We start from the raw sequence: 15,561 nt of genomic DNA on the forward strand, positions 1-15,561 counted from the left end.
TAGTGACATCATCAGAATGGTTCAAGTCGTGCCTGATCTTAAAGAAATCGCAGCCCCAAAATTATGTGAGTTATAATTTTGCTAGGTTTCCACAGTTTGCTGCTATCACTTGCTCTGTTATGTGCTCTGACATGAAGTTATGAGTGCTATGGTAATGTGAGTCATTGTTTGGATGATAAGGCAAAATGAGCTGTGTAGCCCAATTTCTGTTTGAATAGTAAACAGTATGAATCTAGTGAGCACTATGTTGACATTATTCCCAATTAACATTTGGCATATGGAGTATAATGTGGGAAAATATGAGTGTGTCCACTTTGCCAGGAAAAATAGAAAAGCAAAATATTTTTTAAATAGAAAGAGAAAGCAGAATGCTATAGGGATAAAGAGTGATAAGATAAAGAGTTTCCAATTAAAAATGGAGAATGGGAGGAATTTCTTCTCTCAGGGTTGTCAGTGTTTCAATTTACCTAATGAGCAATGTGTGCTGAATCATTTAATGTATTTAAGGCTGAGTTAGATTTTTAATTGATAAGGGAGTTAAGGGTTGAGGGGAATGTAGGTAAGGTCACAGTCAGATTGGCTATAATTTTATTGAATGGCCAAGTAGCTTGTTCCTACTCCCATTTTTTTAAGTCCTTATGTTACATGTACAGGAGTGCTTCTGTTCTTAGTCTTAATTTGAAGAATCATAGTCTCTTGAACGATTTATTGCTTCAGGGTTTTAGCAGCGATAAGGGATTCTGTGGAAGGCTACAAGCTGAAGCTCTGACATGAAGATGTGCAATAGATGAATATACTAGAACGTAATGCTTTATTACTTTCCCCCAGCTAAAATCGCCTTAGTTTTATCAGACCATAGTGTTGCTCTGTCATTAGAAAGAGACAACTGGTGGTGATTTTACCCGAGGATCACTCTACTTCAGGTGAGTGGAGAGGTTAAGAAAGTAGGAGCTTCATGGGAGCCTCAGCTGGCGTGAGAATTGAACCTATGCTGTTGGCAGTATTCTGCTTTGCAAACCAGCCATCCAGCCAATCGACCCCCGCCCCACCCAAAACAGAACAATCTGAGCTGCCCCTTGTTCATCCAAACACTATAGCAAGCCGGCAAAGAAGCTACAACTTTAATCCAGCATCTTACTCATGAAACAAAATGTTCAGAATCCATACGCATATTTGACACAATGGGGAAGAGCAAGCTTTATTCCTGAATAGGAGAAAGTGAGGACTGCAGACGTTGGAGATCAGTTGAAAATTATGAAGCTGGAAAAGCACAGCAGGTCAGGCAGCTGCCAAGGAGCAGGAGAATTGACGTTTCGGGCATAAATCCTTCATCAGGAATATGGAGGGAGAAGGAGGCTGAGAGATAAATGGGAGGGTGAAGGTGGGGCTCGGGGGGGGAAAGGTAGCTGGGGAGGGTCTTGACTCTTCCTAAGCTTTATGATTTAGAAAGTTGGTAGCTATAATAGACCAGATATCACTTGAGTAGCTAAATACTTCTTGCTGTTTTCCAATCTTCTAGCAAATATTTACTTTTATTTTTGCTTTTCGAGGGTGACTCACTAACACACTAACCACAACAATCTGCTAAACAAATTAACAGAGGCAATGATTTTTTTGTAAAAACTTGGCTAATAATGGTCTGTTTTTGTACAGCAACTGTGACTCAGTATTTGTGCAGGGACTGCATTTACTATGAACAGTCAAATATTGGCAGGGGCTCTTTCATGTGTGTTTATTCAACAGTCCCAATTTGTTACAAAAACAGAAATTGCTGGAAAAGCTCAGCTGGCCCCAGTTTGTTTACTCTTCCAGCTCTTTAGAAAATGTGTCATATTCATGATCCCTTATCCTATAAGATCATTTATATTTTTATTTTTGGCACAAGGATGTCCGAGATTCATGCAACAACTTGCATTTATGCAGCATCATTATTCAGAAACTTATCCCAAATATTACCTAGAGATGTAATGAGACACAAGATAGATGTTGAGAAGATGTTTCAGGAAACGATACAAAAAGATTGTTTTGAAAAGAGGTGGAGACGTAGAAGGATTAAGGAGGAACTTCCAGACTGTGAGGTTGATGCAGTTAATTTGAACTCATTTCGGGAAAGAAGAACACAGGAGAACCTAATGCAGGACTGTATGATGCTAAGAGGTAGGAAGGGGCAAAGCAATAGAAGGTTTAATGTGCTCTGTGAGAATTTTTAATTGAAGGTACTGGGTGACCAGGTGTCAATGAGGACAGACTTTGAGTGAGCCTGATTTGGGATAGTATAAAAGGCACCAACATTTTGAATGAACTGAAATGTCTGAAATATGGAATAAGGAAGGTTGGTGAAGAGAATGTTAGAATATTCAAGAAGGTAACAAAAAAGCCAGTGTCCCCATGAATGATCATCATGGGGACACTGGCCATTGACAGTGTGAGTGAAGCACCCATATATGGGAGGTCCAAATTCATTCCCCAGTGAGTGCTACTATCAGGTCAAACTTAAATAAATAATTCTGTACCACATCATATCAAATCTTTAACCTCCCTTCCTATTGTAAGCTTAACATATGTTAAAGAAAGAAGAACACATATAATGCAATTCATGACCTCAGGACATCACATAGTACTTAACTGTGTTTAAAATACAAGCACTGTTGTAATGTAGGAGAAACAGAAGTCAATTTGTGCACAAAAAGCTTCCAAAGAGATAACAATCACACAACCTGTTGGGATTTTATTTTGGTAATGTTTCAGGATAAGTACTTTGCAGAACATTGGGAGAACTCTGTTCCTCATGTAGGATAGTGGGATCTTTTATCATTATCTCAGAAAGCAGACAGGCTCAGACTGTCTTTGCTTCCAGCTAGAGAGCAATTGAATGTTCCTTGTCTTTTGCTGATAAGACTTTGCTGGTGCGAGCTGATTCTTGGGCTTGGTTTCTTCTGCAGACTGAAAGAGATTATTCTAATCGAACTCTTAACAATCTTCACTCTGCATACAATGTTACTGGTGTCTCAATGAGGCTGAAGTATCTTGTTTTCACTTATGATACACACCATTTGAATAGATGAGCAATAAGAAGTGACTGAGAAAGTAAAGCACAAACTAAAATAAAAAATTACACCCATACTGCAGTTTGTCTTACCACTTTTACCAACACACACAAGCATGCACTGTGAAAACGAGTATTGAGAGCATGTACCGACTGGCACTGTTAAGTTTTATTGACTGATCAAAATTTGTTATTGACCTCATTTGGATTTGAAATTAACCACATGTCATGATTCTGGATTAGTGGTGCTGGAAGAGCACAGCAGTTCAGGCAGCATCCGAGGAGCAGTAAAATCGACGTTTCGGGCAAAAGCCCTTCATCAGGAATACAGGCAGAGAGACTGAAGGGTGGAGAGATAAGCTAGAGGAGGGTGGGGGTGGGGAGAAAGTAGCATAGAGTACAATAGGTGAGTGGGGGAGGGGATGAAGGTGATAGTCATGGAGGAGGGTGGAGTAGATAGGTGGAAAAGAAGATAGGCAGGTAGGACAAGTCATGGGGACAGTGCTGAGCTGGAGGTTTGGAACTAGGGTGAGGTGGGGGAAGGGGAAATGAGGAAACTGTTGAAGTCCACATTGATGCCCTGGGGTTGAAGTATTCCAAGGTGGAAGATGGGGCATTCTTCCTCCAGGCGTCTGGTGGTGAGGGAGCGGCGGTGAAGGAGGCCCAGGACCTCCATGTCCCCGGCAGAGTGGGAGGGGGAGTTGAAATGTTGGGCCACAGGGCGGTGTGGTTGAATGGTGTGGGTGTCCCAGAGATGTTCCCTAAAGCGCTCTGCTAGGAGGCGTCCAGTCTCCCCAATGTAGAGGAGACCGCATCGGGAGCAACGGATACAATAAATGATATTGGTGGATGTGCAGGTAAAACTTTGATGGATGTGGGCCTTGGATGGAGGTGAGGGAGGAGGTGTGGGTGCAGGTTTTGCAATTCCTGTGGTGGCAAGGGAAGGTGCCAGGATGGGAGGGTGCGTTGTAGGGGGACATGGACCTGACCAGGTAGTCACAGAAGGAACGGTCTTTGCGGAAGGCAGAAAGGGGTGGGGAGGGAAATATATCCCTGGTGATGGGGTCTTTTTGGAGGTGGCGGAAATGTTGGCAGTTGTGGGCGGCACGGTGGCACAGTGGTTAGCACTGCTGCCTCACAGCGCCAGAGACCCGGGTTCAATTCCCGCCTCAGGTGACTGACTGTGTGGAGTTTGCACATTCTCCCCGTGTCTGCGTGGGTTTCCTCCGGGTGCTCCGGTTACCTCCCACAGTCCAAAGATGTGCTGGTCAGGTGAATTGGCCATGCTAAATTGCCCGTAGTGTTAAGTAAAAGGGGTAAATGTAGGGGTATGGGTGGGTTGTGCTTCGGCGGGGCGGTGTGGACTTGTTGGGCCGAAGGGCCTGTTTCCACACTGTAAGTAATCTAATCTAATCTAATCTAATCATGATTTGGTTTATGCGAAGGTTGGTAGGGTGGAAGGTGAGCACCAGGGACATTCTGTCCTTGTTACGAATGGAGGGGTGGGGTCTGAGGGCGGAGGTGCGGGATGTGGACGAGATGCATTGGAGGGCATCTTTAACCACGTGGGAAGGGAAATTGCAGTCTCTAAAGAAGGAGGCCATCTGGTGTGTTCTGTGGTGGAACTGGTCCTCCTGGGAGCATATACGGCGGAGGCGGAGGAATTGGGAATACGGGATGGCATTTTTGCAAGAGGTAGGGTGGGAAGAGGTGTAATCCAGGTAGCTGTGGGAGTCAGTGGGTTTGTAAAAAATGTCTGTATCAAGTCGGTCATCATTAATGGAGATGGAGAGGTCCAGGAAGGGGAGGGAGGTGTCAGAGATGGTCTAGGTAAATTCAAGGTCAGGGTGGAATGTGTTGGTGAAGTTGATGAATTGCTCAACCTCCTCGCGGGAGCAAGAGGTGGCGCCAATGCAGTCATCAATGTAGCGGAGGAAGAGGTGGGGAGTGGTGCCTGTGTAATTAAGCAAGATCGACTGTTCTACGTAGCCAACAAAGAGACAGGCATAGCTGGGGCCCATACATGTGCCCATGGCTACCCCTTTGGTCTGGAGGAAGTGGGAGGATTCGAAGGAGAAATTGTTAAGGGTGAGGACCAGTTTGGCCAAACGAATGAGAGTGTCGTGGAAGGGTACTGTTGGGGATGTCGGGAGAGGAAAAAACGGAGGGCTTGGAGGCCCTGGTCATGGCAGATGGAGATGTAGAGGGATTGGATATCCATGGTGAAGATGAGATGTTGGGGGCCGGGGAAACGGAAGTCTTGGAGGAGGTGGAGGGCGTGGGTGGTATCTCGAGGCTGATAACGAATATGTTGCCAATGCTATTCCAGTTCCAGGAGGTGGATCAGCATTGTCAGAAATGATTTAGTTTCCTGAAGCCTCTTTGCATCTCTCCTGAAACTCTTTTATGATCTCAATCTTCATTTAATTAATCACATCATTTAGATGCTTTGTCTCTCTGAATTGGACCCAATTATCTATAGAGTTTTCAGATTTTTCCTTCACTTTTGAATAAAGGTACACATTTGTTTTCCAATTTTTGACACAGCCCCATTCTTGATAAACTATCAAACTATATCAAAGAGCAACACAGTGCATATATCCTTTCCTTCAGCTCCCAGTGTAAAATTGTTTTGAATCCATTTCCTTTGCACTTAATAAGCTTCAAACATCCTGTTTGGGTTTGATCCTGGTTTCTGGAATCATAGAGGTCTACATTACACAAAAAGACCCTTTAGCACATTAAGTCTGCCCAAGTCAAAATAACCACCTAACTATTCTAATCCATTAATCCTGCACTTGGCCCATAAGCTTAAATGCCTTGGAATTACAAGTTTACCTCTTTAAAGGTTACAAGACAACGAGTGAATCCACTCTTCGCACAAATTGTCCTTTTTGAATATCAGTTTAATAGTTCCCAGGACCTGGACTAGATTTTTAAACTTCTAACTTTTTTCCTGAATATTAATACAACAGAAGTGGAACCCTCCAAAATCGCCAATGTAACTAAATGCCTGGAGTTCTGTGTGCAGTTTTGATCATAAAGGATTATGGGGATAGTGTGAGTAAAAGACATTGAAGTGTTCAGCTACTTAATGAGGGAGCAAACTTGGCAGCAGAATAGCCTACTATTGTTCCTGCCTTCCCATTCCTTTTTTTTTTGAGTCTGTTATGCCAGGGCTTCTGCAGAGTCCCAGTGTGCAACTCCCATCTATGCTGCAAAAAAGCAATGTGCCTGTCTGTACAGAGGAAGACACAAGAAGATTCCCTGGAATAATTAAGATCCAAGGATCCACGAGAATATGGAATTGAAAGAACTTAGTATTTGTGAAAAAGTAGCATTGGAGAAATTAGTGAGACAGAAGTTGACAGAACTCTGGGACCCATGACCTTCACCATAGATTATTCAAAGAGATGGCTACACTGACAGCCTCAACTGATTGATGTGATGTTGAGGTAGATGATCAGCCATGATTAGAATAGTGGAGTGGGCTCAAGGGGCTGAATAGTCTACTTCTTCTCCTATATTCCTGGAATCGTCATTTTCACCCCAACTCATTGGAATTACCTTCACAGGAGCCAAAAATGGAAACATGTTATGTTCACAAGCCTGACTATATTTAGGGAACATTACCTGGTAAATATTAATTCCTGTGAGCTTTTTTGAGTACAAACATCTTTTGTTACTTGGTTCCTTCATAAGCAATTCATTTCTTTGTACAATCACTTACAGTATTAAGCTCTCCCTATCAACTGATACACAAGAACTCTTAGTCACTGGCAGTCTGCCTTCCTATTGACAGGTTGCAGAGCTGCGCTGAAAAGTCGTAGATGGAGTTCAACCTGGATAAATGCGAAGTGATTCATTTTGGAAGGTCAAACTTGAATGTTGAATACAGGGTGAAAAACTGGATTCTTGGCAGTGTGGAGGAACAACGGGATCTTGGGGTCCATGTACATAGATCCCTCAAAGTTGCTACCCATGTTGATGGGGTTGTTAAGAACATGTATGGTGTTTTGGCTTTCATTAACAGGGGGATTGAGATTAAGAGCCATGAGATTTTGCTGCAGCTCTGTAAAATCCTGGTTAGACCACACAGGGATTATTGTGTTCAGTTTTGGTTGCCTCATTATAGGAAGGATGTGGATGCTTTACAGTGAGTGCAGAGGAGATTTACCAGGATGCTGCCTGGATTGGAGAGTTTGTCTTAAAAAAGAGGGTTTGAGTGAGCTAGGGCTTTTCACACTGGACAGAAGAAGGAAGGGAGATGACTTGATAAAGGTGTATAAGATAATGAGAGGATTGATGGTGTAGATAGCCAGAGACATTTCTCCAGGGCAAAATGGCTGTCACAAGGGGTCATAATTTTAAGTTGATTGGAGGAAGGTATGGGGAGATGTCAGAAGTAGGTTCTTTACGCAGAGAGTGGTGGGTGCGTGGAATGTACTGCCAGCGGTGATGGTAGAGTCAGAGACATTAGGGACATTTAAGCGACTGCTGGACAAGCACATGAATGGCAGTAAATTGAGGGATGTGTAGGTCAGGTTGATCTTCGATTAAGATAAATGCTCAGCACAACATTGTGGGCCGAAGGGCCTGTACTGAGCTTTACTGTTCTATGTTCTATTGTTAAACATTTCCAGAGTTAGGGCTGAAGGCAAACTGAGCCATTTTCTAGCCCAGGCTGGAGCAAGCCATATTGCCTGATTTCAGCAAATCTGATTAAGGCAGGAGAGTGGGCCTCATCTTGACAGAGGGAACAACTTAAAAGGGGATCACCTAAAACAGGGATATATCCAAAAGGGGGATTAGCAAAAAAAAAAGAAACAGGAAGATTGTAGTTGGAAAGGAAAACCAGGGATTTACATGCAGTGTAAAGAATGTGGCTATCAGGGGCATAAGAAGGATTAGGGAAATAGAGGGACCAAACTGGGGTTGCAGAGGAGAGAGTAATAGCTATAGGGGCAATGGGGATCATAAAGGATTGAAGCTAATATTAAAGGTGAGGATCATAAAGATCATCACCTGTGATGGAGCACTGAAACTGAATAAAATTATGAGGATATAAGGGTGAGGCTGGGCAGTAGAACAGTTACCCATTCCAGCAAATTGTGAGGTTCTTGGTGATCTGAAATTTCTACCAAATATTTGTCCCAAACTTTAGGGTTGACAGACCTACTTTAGAAAAAAGCAAAGATATAATGGACTGAAAAATGTCAAACAGCTTTTGAAAGGGAGAAGGCCATTTTAAACAGTGAACGTGTGCATGCAGCTCCAAACTGCAACCAAAATTTAAAGTAGCCATTGTCGTGAGTGAGATTGGGTAGGGGCTGTCTTCCCTCAGGAATCTGGAATAGTGAGACCAATTGGATATTTATCCAAAGATTGGAAATGGCACTTCAAAGAATGGAAGGAAGTCTTAGTTTATTCTTGGTGCAAACATTTTGAGATGTATGTCTGAATGGGGGAACACCACCTATACTGCTGGCAATCTGGTAATTGCCAGAAAATTGAATGTGATTGCAAATGCTCTGCCCAGACCTTAAAGAGGCCTGTTAGGACTGAAACGATAATAATGACTGAGGCTAGGAACATAAATGTATATGCTTGAGTGTGCTTGTTGTCTTATATAGTTAATTTTTTGCCTTTGTAATGAGAAAAACCCTCCATGTGGGGGAAACATCATAGAGTCATACAGCACAATACAGACCTTTGATCCCCAGTCCATGCTGACCATAATCCCAAACTAATCCAGTCCCACCTGCCTCTCTTTTGCCCATATCCCCCCAAACACTTTGTATTCATGTACTTATCTAAATGTCTTTTAAATGTTGTAACTGTATCAACATTTATCACTTTGTCTGGATGTTCATTCCACACATGAACCACTCTGTATTTTAAAAACAAAACGCCCTTCATTTTTTTTAAAATTTTCTTCTTTAACCTTAAAAATATACCCCCTAGTCTTGAAAGCCCCCATGATGATGGATAAGATTCCCAAAATACTTTGGGATATATCAAATCTGTAACTCCAACATCTAATTTTAAAAGAGACTGTTACAGCCAAAAGATGACTCCACATATGAAGTGAATGACTGTCTATCTGGTGGAGTGGACTCTTGGAATAACTGTATGGAGTCAGGAAACCGTCAACAGACAAACTAAAACAGAAATGATAGGTGAGGCTGGACGCCTCCTGTGCACATTTGTGTTTTGCCCTTCAAGGAATGAGCACATAATGGGGTTACAAGCCCTAATCTATCTGTGTTAGTGGTCTGGAGCAGAGTGTTGTAAAGGTTACATTTTGAAAACAGCCATTAATCATCCGTGCACTGTAGGTAAACAAAAGGAAGGTTTCTTTCCCCACTGGGAGAAAGTTCTCCACAAGGAAAGGGATCCTTTTAAATGATCTTATTACAATAACCGTGGGGATCAGTGAATAAAGACAGGGAGACAGTTCACTCCTGTTCACCCAGGAGCTCTAATGTGAAATTATACCATCTGGAACTGTAACAAATTGGAGACCCGCATTTGGAGACTGGTCATAAACACATTTAATGGTGTTTTGAGCTCCTCCAATAACATCAGACAAAAGTATGAGATTAGGTTATGATACCATGAGTACACTTACCATTTTGAAATATGAAAAGCCATTGAAATTTGACAATATTGAAGGTAAATAACATCACCTTTTTAGGATTATTATTTTTAACCCAGTAAGGTAACTTTGAAATGACCTTGTTAGGTTATTGATCAGAGAAACAACACAAAATATTCCATATAACATCATTTGCAACATAATGTTGCCATTTTTCTGAGATGTCAGCTCTGAAGTTATTGAGCCAAACTGCTCCAGGGATCCAGTCTGCTTGAAAATGCCCCAAAACCATGATCATGCCCTTTTAAATATTTTAGCATTCTAATTGCAATGAAGTATCCATTATTTGTCTGAATTTTCAAAGTTTATGACTGGTAATTAAGGGCTGGTGATTTACTTTAAAGCAGAACGATTATCTCTGGCAATCGTTGGGTGAGTTGAAGCCCCCTGGCTTGGCTCAGGGATTATCAAATTAAACAGATCAAGAGGTAGGTTGGTTGGGAGAAATCACAAATCATTTGTGCTTGAAATGATTATAGTATCCAGGTTTTACCTGATTAGAGATTTGCACAGATTGCAGTGTTCACAGGATCTTAGCTGTAAACATCAAGTTAAACAGGCAAGAATGATGAGTAGGTGACCAGGCAACACTGTAATGGTGCCAGTTATACTCTCATTGCTACAAAGAACCTACAGTCAGTGTGGACATCACTCATAGGCACTGGTATCACTCTAGGCTTGTACATAATCCTTAATTCATACTGGATGGTATAGTTGATTAGAGCAGCATTCGGCAGCTTGCTCTCTGCGCTGTTTTGGGAGATTACAATATAAATGAAGGCAAGGCTTTTGGATAACCTGCCTTCTAATCTGAGGACCCAGCTCAATCCCTGCAAGTTAAAGGTATAGTCAAAGTTGGTGGAGAATCCTAATGTAGGAGATTTGCTTTCACTCTGAACGTTCTGTCCGTGGCTTGCTACAGTACTCCAGTGTAGCACAAAGCAAACTTGAGGCAAGGAACCTCATCTTTTGACTCAACACTCTACAGCCTTCTGAACTCAACATTGAGTTCAATAATATTAAATCATAACATTCCCCACGGGAGACTGATTAGCAAGGTTAGATCTCATGGAATACAGGGAGAACTAGCCATTTGGATACAGAACTGGCTCAAAGGTAGAGACAGAGAGTGGTGGCGGAGGGTTGTTTTTCAGACTGGAGGCCTGTAACCAGTGGAGTGCCACAAGGATCAGTACTGGATCCTCTACTTTTTGTCATTTATATAAATGATTTTGATGCGAGCATAAGAGGTACAGTTAGTAAGTTTGTAGATGACACCAAAATTGGAGGTTAGTGAACAGCGAAGAGGATTACCTCAGATTACAACATGATCTGGACCAGATGAGCCAATGAGCTGAGAAATGGCAGATGGAGTTTAATTCAGATAAATGTGAGGTGCTGCATGTTGGGAAAGCAAACCTTAGTAGAAGTTATACACTTAATGGTCAGGCCCAAGGGAGTGTTGCTGAACAAAGAGACCTTGGAATGCAGGTTCATAGCACCTTGAAAGTGGAGTCGCAGGTAGATAGGATAGTGAAGAAGGTGTTTGGTATGCTTTCCTTTATTGGTCAGAGTATTGAGTACAGGAATTTGGGAGGTCATATTGCGGCTGTACAGGACATTGGTTAGGCCACTGTTGGAATATTGCATGCAATTCTGGTCTCCTTCCGATCGGAAAGATATTGTGAAACTTGAAAGGGTTCAGAAAAGATTTACAAGGATGTTGTCAGGGTTGGAGGATCTGAGCTACAGGGAGAGGCTGAACAGGCTGGGTCTGTTTTCCCTGGAGCGTTGAAAAATAAGGGGTGACCTTATAGAGGTTTACAAAATTATGAGGGACATGGATAGGATAAATAGGCAAAGTCTTTTCCCTGGGGTCGTGGAGTCCAGAACTAGAGGGCTTAGGTTTAGGGTGAGAAGGGAAAGATATAAAAGAGACCTAAGGGGCAACTTTTTCATGCAGAGTGTGGTATGTGTATGGAATGAGCTGCCAGAGGATGTGGTGGAGGCTAGTACAATTGCAACATTTAAGAGGCATTTGGATGGGTATATGAATAGGAAGGGTTTGGAGGGATATGGGCCGGGTGCTGGCAGGTAGGACTAAATTGGATTGGGATATCTGGTTGGCATAGCCGGGTTGGACCAAAGGGTCTGTTTCCATGCTGTACATCTCTATGAGTCTATGACTCACTTCCATTTGTCTTATTTCTTTTATTCATTTACTTTTCATTCAGATAACTGATATCACATCTGGACACATCTTTTTGTTTCTTAACCCTCACCACAAAATCTTTAGTCAGTTGACCTCTTCCGCTCGATATCTTTTGCACTGACCTTCCATTTGATTCTTCCTCTCCCGTCAATATCTATTATCTTCTGATGTGTCCTCAGTTCTGATGAAGAGTCATTATCACACATTATTATTATGTTAACCTTTACCTGTCCACAGATGCCGCCTGACCTGTTGACTACTTTCTGTTTGTTTTCCAGATTTCCAGCAATTTGCTTTTGCCCTCAGAAGGGTTCCAAAGATATTTCAGGTATGACATGCATTTTGCTTGATCTGTATGGCATAAAATTTATCAGTAAGTTCCATACAAGTATGTGTCAATCAAAAAAAAGTGAACATGTATTCAGAAATACGCCAGCCTCATTACAAGGATAAGCCAAAATGCCTGCACAACCCAACCAGCCGTAATTAATTTAGACTCAAATTGATGCTAATTGTTTGATGGTTCCCACCCAGCACCAACTCACCCAATTAAATTGTTTTTCCCTGTAAACTGACCTCAGAGAAGGGCATTAAATACCATGATGAAGTTTAAGAACACAACTCACAATCTTGCTGAGCTAAAACATCTGTATCTGAACTGTTTGATAGTGTCTACAAGTCCTGCAATTCTACATCCTCAAAGTGAGTGATCTCTGTTGAGGAATCTTCGTCTTTCTCCTGCAGGATGTTTGCTGATCATGTAGGAGCAGAAGGGCATGATTTAAAACTGTCATCATTGTGCACAGGAATCTTTTACACTGGTTGCTGGCATCCAGTCAACATGACTGAGTGATACATGCCCTGTGACCGTGTGTGGCTGAAGATTCCCATTTTTCCTGTTTGACATCACCAATGGGGACACTTATTGACACTTAGCCTCCTTCTCTATTGCTGTCAGTATGCGGATAGCTGGAGGACTACCTTCAATTCTTGGCCTATCTCTGATGTCTTGTATTCCTTCCTCCAGCAAGGAGGAAAAGAAGAGACCTTTCGGCTGGATTTCCTTATCTCAATTGAGCTGGTTGCTTCCTCACAGGCTGAAAGACCACTTCGATATCTGTATAATGCCATTGCTGTATCAAAATGATCCATACTTGATGACCTAATTGGACAAGTTGGTTGCCCACATCTTTGGTGGAAATGTGTTGCTGGAAAAGCCCTTCTTCAGGAATGATTCCTGAAGAAGGGCTAATGCCCAAAACGTCGATTCTCCTGTTCCCTAGATGCTGCCTGACCTGCTGCGCTTTTCCAGCAACACATTTCCATCTCTGATCTCCAGCATCTGCAGACCTCACTTTCTGCCCACATCTTTGGAGCAGGCAGCCATTCTGATTCCCAGCTCATTCTTGGGGAAGATCTCATGCATAAGCAGAACACGCCAATGAAGTTCCCTGAACTTTCCCAGTTATCCCTGTGCAAATAGAGCTGGGAAAATCCAGCCTATGAGTGAAAGTAAAGCAGTGTATTAAGTACAATACTTGTGAGGGTCACTTTTTAAGATGATACTGAATTTCAGTTGCGTATGATGGCCTGATAGGGTTGTGAGTAAGTGCCTAGACAGAGAAGGATGGGTACAATGCAAGGTAAACTGGCATGAGGAGTGATGTGCAGAGTAGACGAAGGAAAATATATGAGGAATGGAGTTAGTTGTACATCAGGATATACTTGAATATCTCGTGCCATTCATCTTTCCAGATCTGACTCAACTGAGGTGAATTCACACATCATACATTTCATTATCTCTATTTGAGGACAACATTGTTACTGACTGCAGTATATGGTTTTTCTTACAGTTTGCCAATTGGTTTTGCTTTAATCGCACCACTAAATACAATAGCCATTTTCTTCATAGAAATGATTCAGGAAATCAAAAACCCAAACATGCCAACAGCATTTCCGCTTTGTTTGGAAATCTATCATTAAAGAGATAAGAACAACTAACTTTCTCAAAAACAGAACATAGTTTCAGAAGATTTGGCCCTCAAATTGGGTAGCTGGTGAGCTCTTGGGACAGAAGGACCTGAAGATTGTACTTTAGTGGTCGAAAAGTGAGGCGCTGGTAAAGCACAGCAGGTCAGGCAGCATCCAAGGAGCAGAAGAGTTGACATTTCCGGCATGAGTTCCTTGGATGCTGCCTGACCTGCTGTGCTTTTCTCCAGCACTACACCTTCGAATCTGACTCTCCAGCATCTGCAGTCCTCACTTTCTCTCTGTAGGAACAATGGGTCAAGGGATGGTGGGTAGGAGGGTTAATGAGAAGGTTGACTGCTCAGCCTCATTTTTAGATCATTAGACAATAAGCTTTATAATTTAAGATGCTGCCTGACTTGCTGTGCTTTTCCAGCACCACTCTAATCCTGAAGCATAAAACCAGTCAACCTAATATCTGTCTCTGGGAAAAATTCCACCATCCATTTTTAAAGTAGCAGGATGTTTAGAAAATCATCAGAACAACAGGCAGAGTCAACATAGTTTTGAGAAAGGGAGATAACGTTTGATAAATTTGTTAGAGTTTTTGAGAATTTAGCAAATGGAGTGAATTAAGGGGAATAAATAGATGCAATATATTTGGATTTCAAAACAAAATTCAATTAAGCATCAGAACAAAGTGGAGTGTAAGTGGAGTGCCACAAGAATCCGTGCAGAGCCTTCAGTTATTTATAATCCAAATTAATGATTTGGATATGAGGTTTAGCTGCATTCCAAGTAAATTTGCTGATGATACAAAAATAAATAGGAATGCAAGTTGTTTGGAGAACGTAGCAAGTCTGCAAAGAGATGTAGATAGATTAAGTAAATATGAAAACCTCTGCGTGAAAAAGTTGCTCCTTAGGTCTCTTTTATATCTTTCTCCTCTCACCCTAAACCTATGCCCTCTAGTTCTGGACTCACCCACCCCAGGGAAAAGACTTTATCTATTTATCCTATCCACGCACCTCATGATTTTATAAACCTCTATAACGTCACCGCTCAGACTCCGATGCTCCAGGGAAAACAGCGCCAGCCAATTCAATCTCTCTCCATAGCTCAAATCCTCCAAATCAGATAACATCCTTGTAAATCTTTTCTGAACCCTTTCAAGTTTCACAATATCTTTCCAATAGGAAGGAGACCCAGAATTGCACAAAATTTTCGAAAAGTGGCCTAACCAATGTCTTGTACAGCTGCAACATGACCTCCCAACTCCTGTACTCAATACTCTGACCAATAAAGGAAAGCATACCAAACGCCTTCTTCACTTCCTACCTACCTACCCTTTACTTTCAAGGAGCTATGAATCTGCACACCAAGGTCTCTTTGTGCAGACACACTCTCTAGGACCTTACCATTAAGTGTATAAGTCCTGCTAAGATTTGCTTTCCCAAAATGCAGCACCTCACATTTATCTGAATTAAACACCATCTGCCACTTCTCAGTCCATTGGCCCATCTGATCAAGATTCTGTTGTAATCTGAGGTAACCCTCTTCGCTGTCCACTACACCTCCAATTTTGGTGTCATCTGCAAACTTACTAACTATACCTCTTATACTCACATCCAAATCATTTATATAATTGATGTAAAGTAGTGGATCCAGCACCGATCC

General features: G+C 42.1%; 1 long non-coding RNA gene across 1 annotated transcript in view; it reads left to right on the forward strand.

Moving 5' to 3' along the window:
* Positions 1-15,561, forward strand: part of LOC148149124 (uncharacterized) — a 37,447-nt gene that overhangs the window by 9,474 nt on the left and 12,412 nt on the right. Inside the window, exon 2 of the long non-coding RNA XR_015758027.1 lies at positions 12,195-12,244. This is a non-coding gene — a long non-coding RNA (uncharacterized LOC148149124). The remainder of the gene's footprint in view (positions 1-12,194; positions 12,245-15,561) is intronic.

Source organism: Chiloscyllium plagiosum, unplaced genomic scaffold (genome assembly GCF_037043375.1).
Source record: "Chiloscyllium plagiosum isolate Xiang-an unplaced genomic scaffold, Cpla_swu_hap1 HiC_scaffold_9, whole genome shotgun sequence".
NCBI classification, from domain to species: domain Eukaryota; kingdom Metazoa; phylum Chordata; class Chondrichthyes; order Orectolobiformes; family Hemiscylliidae; genus Chiloscyllium; species Chiloscyllium plagiosum.